The 10663-nt window shown below is 47.4% G+C and overlaps 1 non-coding gene across 1 annotated transcript; it reads left to right on the top strand.

Moving 5' to 3' along the window:
• The first annotated feature begins 374 nt into the window (after positions 1-374).
• LOC136150496 (U12 minor spliceosomal RNA) lies at positions 375-524 on the top strand. The gene has a single exon (XR_010659907.1). It is a non-coding gene; the product is annotated as a U12 minor spliceosomal RNA (small nuclear RNA).
• Positions 525-10663: the final 10139 nt, after the last annotated feature.

A 10663-nucleotide genomic window follows, 5' to 3' on the forward strand; every position in this document is an offset into this window, starting at 1 on the left:
TACTGTCTGAGCCATCAGGGAAGCCTTATATTGTCAGGTCAGTGAGCATTGGAAAAGCAAAAGAGTTCCAGAAAAACATCTACTTCTGCTATATTGACTATGCCAAAGCCTTTGACTGTGTGAATCACAACAAACTGTGGAAAATTCTTTAAGAGATGGAAATACCAGATTACCTTACCTGCCTCTTGAGAAATGTGTATGCAGGAAGAAGCAACAATTAGAACCAGACATGTAACAACAGACTGGTTCCAAACTGGGAAAGGAGTACGTCAAGGCTGTATATTGTCACCCTGCTTATTTAACTTATATGCAGAGTACATCATGAGAAATGCTGGGCTGGATGAAGCACAAGGTGGAATCAAGATTGCCGGGAGATGCCTTAAACTTATGAGTAAGGAAAATAACAATTCGGGGTGATGCCCGAATCCTCACTGCTAATGTGAGACGAATTTTTGAGCGGGTAAAGTTTGCCCCGAAGGTGACCTGCCTACTTTGCGGGATGCCTGGGAGTTGTGATCTGCCCGTCCTCCTTTTACTTTAAAAAAAAAAGATTGCCGGGAGAAATATCAATAATCTCAGATATGCAAATGACACCACCCTTATGGCAGAAAGCAAAGAAGAACTAAAGAGCCTCTTGATGAAAGTGAAAGAAGAGAGTGAAAAAGTTGGCTTAAAACTCAACATTCAGAAAACTAAGATCATGGCATCTGGTCCCGTCACTTCATGGCAAATAGATGGGGAAACAATGGAAACAGTAAGAGACTATCTTTTTGGGCTCCAAAATCACTGCAGATGGTGACTGCAGCCATGAAATTAAAAGATGCTTACTCCTTGGAGGAAAAGTTATGACCAACTTAGAGAGCACATTAAAAAGCAGAGACATTACTTTGCCAACAAAGGCCCATCTAGTCAAAGCTATGGTTTTTCCAGTAGTCATGTATGGATGTGAGAGTTGGACTTTATAGTCCAACTGAGCTGAGCATAGAAAGCTGAGCACTTGAAGAATTGATGCTTTTGAACTGTGGTGTTGGAGAAGACTCTTGAGAGTCCCTTGGAGTGCAAGGAGATCCAACCAGTCCATCCTAAAGGAAATCAGTCCTGAATATTCATTGGAAGGACTGATGTTGAAGCTGAAACTCCTATACTTTGGCCACCTGATGTGAAGAACTGACTCATCTGAAAAGTCCCTGATGCTGGGAAAGATTGAAGGTGGGAGGAGAAGGGGATGACAGAGGATGAGATGGTTGGATGGCATCACCGACTCAATGGACATGAGTCTGAGTGAACTCCTGGAGTTGGTGATGGTCAGGGAGGCCTGGCGTGCTGCAGTCCATGGGGTCACAGAGTTGGACACAATTAAGCGACTAAACTTAACTGAACTGAATGAGCATGAGCTACCCAGTACTCAAACTCAGAATCTGACAATCTGGCCACTTAGCAATGGACATGTGGGCCAGAACAGGCCTCCCCTTCCCACCATGCAGGAGCAGTGTGAATTCTCAAGAGGAAAGGAAGACTTTCCTGGGAAATGCAACAGTCCTATTAAACCACTCTTCCTTCCTAGGTAAGCAAGAGAGAGTGAGTGTTGTTTTAATTAGGCTTCTTTCACCGGGAAGCAAACAGCAAGAGGGGAAAGACGATGTCCCCTCACCCCCAGCACACATCAAGTGTGATTTGATAAGGTCAGTTGATTCTGCTTTGTTTTCAATCAAAATGGGTTCTTTTTCAAAGTGATGGAATTTGTTTGCTGTTTAAAACATCCTTCTCCATGGAAGTAACACACACCACCGTAACATCAGGCCCCCAAAGGAGTTGGAGATCTTCATTAAAAATCATGCAAAGTTCAGAGGAAGAACCAAGAATTGATGATAAAAGGACGCAGTTGAGGGCACTTGATGGCAATCCTCCTCATGCCCACACACCATGCCCCTCAAAGGTGTTGCAAGAGCCCTGAAATCACACGCTTCCCACGCCGACTGTCAGTTTCTTTCTCACTGAGCTCAGAGCCACACGGTGCCTATTAGTCACCAGAGAGCAGAGCCAAGGTTTAACTCCTTGGAGGTGTAGGGGAAACGGCGCTTCAAACTGGATTCCAGGAAATCTAGGGAAGTATTAGACAGGAAGTCTGGTACAGTGTTCCCAATTTGCCCAACGTCAAGGCTGGAGCTGGAAGCGTTTTTTGAAACAATTAGTCAGTTTAGCAATGTGACTGTCTGCACATGGTTTTCATTTTATTCACCAGGGCACTCTTTCCAGATCCAGGTTTTTTGGGGGGTTTTTGTGTTTGTTTCTTTACAGTAAACATTTACCATTCACGCTTCAGGAGGCTTTCCCCAGAAAACCATTGTTTATAATTTTGAAGTTTGGTAGACAAATTACCACATCAACTGGACAATAATAATTCCCCACATTAGCTAATCATACATGTCAAATTCATCAGGTTTCACTAAGAGCTGTGGGGTTGGCTCTTTAATGTGACCCATCACAGTGAGGACCAGAATGCCCTGAACCCAGAGTGGATGTCCTCTGGTCTGGCTGCTGAGACAAAGCTTTGATCTCATCCTGAGAGGCTCCAGGGCAGACTTCTTGCTGGAGGTCAGGAAATAGGCTTCACTGGCCAGTCCTGGGAGAGAACCCAAACTGACAGTGGAAACCCAGATTGAAACAATATGTTCCCAACCTCTCTCCTCAAATGCAAAGCTCTTTTCTCATCTATTGTCTGCCCCTATTTTTACCATGAAAAGCTCTCCAATGTCGTTTAAGCTATCAATAATTGGCAGTGAGTTTCTGCAATTAACAGCTGCTGAGAATCAATTTCAAGGAGCTGCACAGAAAAACCATTGCCAAAAAAGCACATTTGGGGATTACTCAGCTGCTTACCTGTTCCTCAATCCTTTTCTTACCCTACACATCATCTCCAGGAAGAACATGAAACTTGAACCATGTGCCTAAAGGTCCAGTTCTGAGTATGTGGTAGATATTTGAGAAATTCTCTGATCAATGTGTACCTGGAGGAAAGAAATGGACAGTTCCACAAGGAGCTGCTTTGTAATTCATAACAAAGAGCTGACTCATAACTCCTGTCTAATTTCAGATGAAAGACCCCAGGGAAAGATTTGCGTAAATAAGTTGGCCTCAAAAGAAAGCCACTGAAGTTTATTTGTTCCTTCAAAGGAAACCAATAGAGAATCGCCAACTGTCATGGGCACATCTCAAGCTTTGCTGGTTTATCTCACTCATCAATAATACCAACGAGGGTCTTCTGGGAAGCTGAACTCCCCACCCACCACACCCAAGCCAGCTGGAGACATAACTCAAAGCCTTGGTGTGTTTCTCAGCTTCGGAGGGAGCCAACCCTCTAAATGACACTTTCCAATGCTGAAGACCGTGGGGCTGCCAATCACTTGAGAACTAAGAGGCATATATATTTTTAGAGACCTTCCGTCATCTGGGCAACCTTGAGTGGATTTTGTTTTTTTCTCCCTCTCCTCAGTTCCTTACCTGGTGGGCTTGGGGCAAGAAACCCTCCAACGGCAGCAACCTGGGAGGACGTGCTTGCTAAGGCAAGAGGTCGAGCAAGAGGGACCCCCGAGGTGCACAAGCTCCCGGAACCCTCAGCCGTTCAAAAACTCTCCCACCTGACACCACCTCAAGCTTCTTTAAATCAGCCTTCAGCCCAGGAGTTATCCAGGGGCCTGGTATTTACAGCCGAGTCCCAGATAATAGAATCATGGAGATGCCACCCGGGTTTCTATACTGACCCAGTGGTCAAGGATCAGCCCCTGGGCCCAAGGACAACCTGTATTGTTTCCTCGCTGCAAACGCCAGAATGCCTTCGCCTCCAGGACGTCGACCCTATTGTGGGAAAAAAACAGCCTCCGTTGCTATTTACACCCTGAACTGCAAGCTGGGTAAAAATAGCTCTAGCAGCTTGGTCCAGCTTTAAACCCTGCTGCAGAAAGACATTATTTTTGGAAGAGAAGATTTTCCTCCCCACCCACAGATCTGAAAACGGTCACCTCCCCGGAGGAGAAGAGGACAGACAAGCCCACGCAAAGGTGAAACATACCCCCTTCTCCACCCCTCCTGCCGGGGACAGCAAGAGCCAGATTAGAAATTCTCTTCCTCCCCTAGCAGCCAGGTCAGGTCCCGGCACAGACCTGCGGGTGACCTAGTTCAAGGTACAGTGGGAATTAATTAACTTTGACTACAGTGAGAGGGGGCGGCTGTCTGAACCTGGGTGCTGACACCATCTTGCTGACTATTATGGCTGGTAGGCTACTTGCTTGCCTTTCCAAAAAAGGAAGAAAACAGAATTGACTGACAGAGTCTATAAGGCTTCCCCAGTGGCTCCGTGGGAAAGAATATGCTTGTAAACGCAGGAGACACGGGTTTGATCCCTGAGCCAGGAAGATTCCCCATGCCAAGGAGCAACAAAGCGTGCACCACAACGATTGAGCCTGCGCTCTAAAGCCCGGGAGCCACAACTACTGCACCTGCATGCTGCAGCTTCTGAAGCCTGCGTGCCCTAAAGCCCATGCTCTGGAACAAGAAAAGCCGCCATAAAGAGAAACCTGTGCACTGCAACTCCTTGAGAAAAGCCAGTGCAGCAACAAAGACCCAGCACAGCCAAAAATAAATAAAATTAAAAAAAAAAAAAGAGTACATAAAATCCCAAAACAATAGCTCAGATGATCTACTGCCTGAGAGCTTGGAAATTATCAAGCTTGGTCTGGTCCCACCTCTGTATTTGGGGCCCCTGACAGCTGGAGGCTGAAACTCTTCCCTCATGTATTTGCAAGAGCTTAGTGCCTGGTGTTTGGGATCCTGGAATTTCCTTCAGGTTCAGGAAGTAGTCTATATGACAATCAGTGGAAGGAAAGTCACTTTTCTCTTTTCTGTGAAAAAGTATTTGGTAGATGCACGTAAATGTGTAGATTATGACACCTTTGTAACTCTCAAGAGATATCCATATATGGATAGTTTCTAGGATACGTGAAAAACAGCAAAGAAAAACACCAGATCCATGATGTCATTCAATTGTCCCATCATTTGAAAGTACCCAGGGCTGAACTCAATAGGTGCTTAATAAATATTTTTAGGAAGGAAGGGAAAGAAATCTCCCACATCCTATCTCCATCTGAACCTCCTTCTTCAGAGATCCAGGAACCAAAACAAATCTTCTACTTTGAAACATGCCTGGGCATGCCTAGCCAACTAAAAGAAGGGTGACAAGATAATAACACGTCAGTCCCCCACTTCTCAGCACCTCCCAGGAACACACATACAGACCTCTACCACCTTGACCTCAGTGTCAGTACTGGGGTGGCTATGGGGGTTAGGGGAAGGCTGGGTCAAGGTAGAAGAAGCTGGAAGGATGGGGGTGTGCTTTGGGCACAGAGGCAGGAAGCCTGGCTCTCCCCCTGCCTCAGACAGACCCAAGCTTTAGTACTATCTTTTTCACCCACTCTGTGACCAGACTTACCTTTCTGAATGTCACTTTCCCCTCTGAGAAGAGGGGTGATAATACCCCCTGTGGGGGTTGGTGCAGACCAAATGTGGCAGCACACACAGAACATGTGTGCGTTCGGTGCCTGGTTCAGAGTGAGAGATACGCCACACCCAGCATCCATGGCATGCCATGGCTAGATTGGTTTTTTGGTTTTTGGTTTTTTTGGCTGTGCCATGCGGCATGCAGGAGTTCTAGTTACCTGAGCAAGGATGGAACCCGTGTTCCCTGCTATGGAAGCTTAGAATCTGGACTGCCGAGGAAGTGCCCATGGCCAGATTTTGGAATGTATCCTGTTTCCAGCATCAGGAGGTTGACAGAGTCTACTAAATGTCAAAAATCTTAACTCCCTGAAAAAGGCATTCCATCGACAGAAGCTTCCAAAGATTTTCTTCCTCATTGTTAGGCCCTTTTTGCACCATGCCCTTCATTCTCCCCTTGCACCTTTCTGTAACACCCACTTCCCCAAGCCTTATCAAGCAGCCAGAAATAGAATCTCCCCACTCTGACGTCTCTGCCAGTGCGAAGGGCTGGCCAGCCAAGCGGCTGGGTCAGCACCAGCTTGTCAGTTGAGGGAGACCACAGAAATATAGCCCCAGCACCTTTCCAAGTCGCGCTGACTGATGCCGTAGCTATTTAAGCTATGCGTTCTCAGGGCTCCAAGGCTCCCCAAGGACCTGGGAAAGACGGCTGGATATCCTTTTGATCGGGACCGCTTCGGGTTTCTATTTCCAAAGTTGAGAAAGCCAGATAGTGCTGACTGCGGCCCAGGAATGCAAAGAGCTCAGGCCTCTCTCGCTCTCGCTGACCTGTGTCCGAGGACTGTGGGCCAAGGTGGCCAGGCTCTCCCCTCCAGTCTAAGTCTGCTCCCTCCTTAGTCAGCTGTCCTCGCCTCCCTATTAATAGCCAGTGCTCTGGCTGGCTCCTCTGGCAGCCTGATTACAGTTTAATAAGACATCTCGAATAAGAAAGCAGCAGGCTTCCTGGAGCGGGGCTGCCGAGGGCAGGGAGGGTTCAGGTTCCCTCCCAGAAGGTAGAGGCGAGGTGTCGCCTTCTAGAGAAGGACAGAGGCCCAGGTGACCCAGTCACTGGCCCCAGAGACGAGGCACTGCTCTGGGGTTTCTGTCTTGCTGAACTGCCTCTGGTTTAGGGCAGGAGACAATAATCCAGGCTACACTGCATTTTATTGAAGTCTTTTTTCCCACAGATGTTCCTGGGCAGGACTGGAAAAGTGTGGCTCTTATTCAATGATGCAGTAGCTCTATGCATGTAGCGCTACTGCAATGATGCAGTGCTCTATGAAGAGTAGGTGGAAAGCTAACTTTGGACCAAGTTAGCACTGTGGTTTGGTTTAGTCGCTCAGTCGTGTCTTACAGTTGCAACCCCATGGACTGAAGCCCACCAGGCTTCTCTGTTCATGGGATTTCCCAGGCAAAAATACTGGAATGGAGTGCCATTTCCTCCTCTAGGGGACCTTTCTTACCCAGGGATCAAACCTGGGTCTCCCAAATCCAAAGGTGGATTCTTTACCGACTGAGCCAGCAGGGAAGCTAAGTTAGCATTCGTCCCTGCCAAGTCCTCTTTTCTCTGACACTCCAGAAGCAAGGTAGCAAACTTGGAGAGGTTCAGGTTATCTGTATGGGACAGGGTGCTGAGAACAGATTGAATCCCAGCAAAAAAATATTTTCAGGCCCCGCTCCTCCCCCTCCTCTGTCTCTCCGCAGTAAATGCAGACATGCTTAACAATCTTTAGTGTTAGATTCATGCTGATAAGTAATGTATTTGGGTTACCATGTAATTTATTCCAGCATTCCTGTTCTTCCTGGGCCCTGGAGGGGAAGAACACACAAATTTAAGAGCAAGGCAACCTGAGTTCACATTCTGACTCAGTCCCTCAGCTGAGGGGCTCAGTATCTTTACTCTATTTTTCTGAGCCTACATTTTCTCATTTATATAAAAAAGTAATAATCTATCCTGAAATGGTTTTATACAAATGAAATGAGACAAGTTTGGAAAATTGGCCTAGTACAGTGCCTGGAATATAGTAGGTAGGCAATAAACAGTCTTAATTTTCTTTTCTTCTTCTTTTATAGTTTTAATAGTTTCATTTCCATTATATTTTTTAATTTTTTTTTTTTTTTTTTTTTTTTTTTTTACCACATCAAGTCTCAGTTGCTGCAGCAGGATCTTCAGCTGGGGCATGTGTGACCTAGTTCCCCAACTAGGGATTGAACCTGGGCTCCCTGCATTGGGAGTGTGGAATCTTATCCAGTGGTCTAACTTTTCTTTCCAGAAAATAAAAAGGAAGGGAACTGTGAGAGCAAATCAGGGTCATCCAAGTCCCTCAAACCAGTGGGGAAAATGACCAGCCTCAAGACCATCTCTGCTATGAAATCTCATAAGAACAAGTAAAACTTTTTTTTCCTTCTCTAGATTCATACCATTCAGAAGTCCCAAAGAGAGGCCTAGTCTGGACTGTGATGCATCTTGCTGAGCCCATAGTGAGGAGTCTCCCAGCTCTGTTCATCATCCCTCAGGACATTTATCGGAGGTCTCACAGCTGATAAGGGAAGAATGACATCAGGAAGAATGGGTTGACTGTACCCTTAGCTACATTTCAAGGCCCCCTTAGAAGAACCAGGTCAACCTGACCTCATGGGTGAACCCCGCTATCGGCAAGGCCAAAGGAGAAACAAAACATCACGCTTGCCCTGGTTTTCAACCTGCTGAGAAATAATCTGATCCTCAAATACCTGCTTATGAGATGGCAAATAATGGTCTCCTTAACCCAGGACCAGCTGACTTCCCTCGGCAACTACTTCAAGTCCTGGGAGGGTGACAGACTTTGTTCCTGCTGCAGCTTGCTTCCTTCCTGCTTGCCAGCAGCCGGCGTATATCTGATGGGAGCCAGCCAGAGCTCCTGGCAGCACAAAGTGAGGCAAGCCCCAGCATGACCTGCCCCCCAACCGGGCGCTGAGTGGGGGCTGGTGCGGGGAGGAGAGATGGGAGCTAAGTTGACTTTCATTTTCATCAAAGAGCCCAGGATTCCCTGCACCTCAGTAGGCAGAGGGCAGGACTTCCCAGACACCTCTTGGGGAGCGGTCTTTATTTCTCCTTTGGACCTAAGCTTGGTATGAACCCTAATATGATTTTATCTATACACTGATATTGAGGGGATGAGCACACTGTAATCTATTTACATGCCACCGATACCATCCTGTTTGAGAATCAACCTCCCATACATCATTCACAACTTTGGTCATGCAACAGATACTTATGGACATTACCTTCCCACCAGCCCTGCTCTGGTTTCTGAACACACATGGTAAATAAAACAATGATGGTCTCTGCCCTAGCGGGTGAACCACACACAGGATGTGAAAATTAACAAGTACATCATTCAAATCGTAAGACATGCTGGTAAGAGACGTGCTCAGATGTAGTGACAGAGAAGGATGTGCTATGCCCAGTCGCTTCAGTCATGTTCAACTCTTTGAGACCCCATGGACTGTGACCTGCTAGGCTCCTCTGTCCTTGGGGATTCTCTAGGCAAGGATACTGAGTGGGTTGTCATGCCCTCCTCCAGGGGATCTTCCCAACCCAGGAATCGAACCCATATCTCTGGTGTCTCCTGCATTGTAGGCAGTTTCTTTACCCACTTAGCCACCTGGGAAGCCCATTAGCACACTGAGACCCCCTAAACCTTGTTCCTGTTAGCTCATGGTATCAGAATGTGAAGAAGCAAACCTACAGATCTCTCTCCTGACTACCTTCATAAGGCACGTAACCGGTCTGTTATCAACTGCACACAGTCCTCCTGAATGCATGGTTTCTCCAGCCCTGCAGAGCCCCTTAAACTGCTGCCGTAAGGACATATGCAGTAAGCAAGGTCACCAGGATAAAGACAAACACTAATTGAATAGCATCGGAGCAACATGTCACATACTCCCATCAAGTGTAGGATATCAAGTGAAGGACAGAACCAGGAGAAATCACGTCCTAGAGCGGGACTGGTGGGCACTGCGAGGGGGCTGTGCAGTGGAGAACTGTGTGGGGAGATAACAGAGAGTGATAGAGGGGGAATTTCCTGGCAGCCCGGTGGTTAGGACCCCGAGCTTTCACTGCCAAGAGCCCAGGTTCAGTCTCTGCTCAGGGAACTAAGATCCTTGCAGGATCCATTAAAAACAAAAACCAAAATCCAAGAAGCAAAAGAGAGAGAAGAGAGAGAGAGAGAGCTGGTGGGGGTGAGGGGTGACTGATTTATGACCTTAGATGAGAAGGTCAGGGGCGGCCACTCTGGGGAAGTTAAGAGCTTGATGGGATTTCATTGGAAATTGACTATGAAGGTCACATCCACCCACCACCCACCCCCGCCTCAGTGTTCAGCCAAGTTCCCTTCTCTCTGAGTGAAACACTCTAAGCGGAACAAAAGGGGACCTCAGCCAGGGATTCAGTGAAGACCGTCCTGGGAGAAGGAAGGGGGCTCCCGGACTCCCCTTCCCAATCTCCTACCGTGGGCATGTCTACACCTCTTCCCTCTCCTGAATCCCATCCCCAGCATCCGTCTGTCCTCTGTCCAGGGCCTTTCTGATGCCACTGGTCTCCTTACAAACCTCTTGTTCCTGTCACCCAGCAGGGTCTCATCACGGGGAGGACCCATCACGGGCTCTCTGTCTTTGACAACTGTTTTCTCCAAGGTCCCCACAGGCCTGCCCTCGAAGCTCCAGAAGGCAAATAGCTCTGACCTGCAATAGATAAAAACTCATCATTCCCGCTAGGCCAGCAGGCTCATTACAGTCTTCTTGCTCTAACTCTTTATCTCAGGGTTGTTTTCCTAAATTAGCATCAGCTAGATTGACATCAGTGCCATCTACCACCTGCATTAAGGAGTTGGCCCTCTAGAATGCTGGGGAACCAGCCCAGACATCAGAGTCAGACAGACATGTGTCTGAACCCCAGCTCCCCACTTTAACCAGCTCTGTGACCTTGGGCAATTATGCTCTCTGGGCTTCGGGTTCTTAATATGCAAGACGAGGAGGAGGGAAATGCTTACTCTGCAGCGTGGGTGTAAGAATGAGCCAAGAAGGAGGCAAAGTGGATGGAATGTAGCAGGTACACTGCAAATGGGAGCCTTTGTTATGACTTCAGCTATAA

Source organism: Muntiacus reevesi, chromosome 18 (genome assembly GCF_963930625.1).
Source record: "Muntiacus reevesi chromosome 18, mMunRee1.1, whole genome shotgun sequence".
Taxonomy (NCBI): Eukaryota; Metazoa; Chordata; class Mammalia; order Artiodactyla; family Cervidae; genus Muntiacus; species Muntiacus reevesi.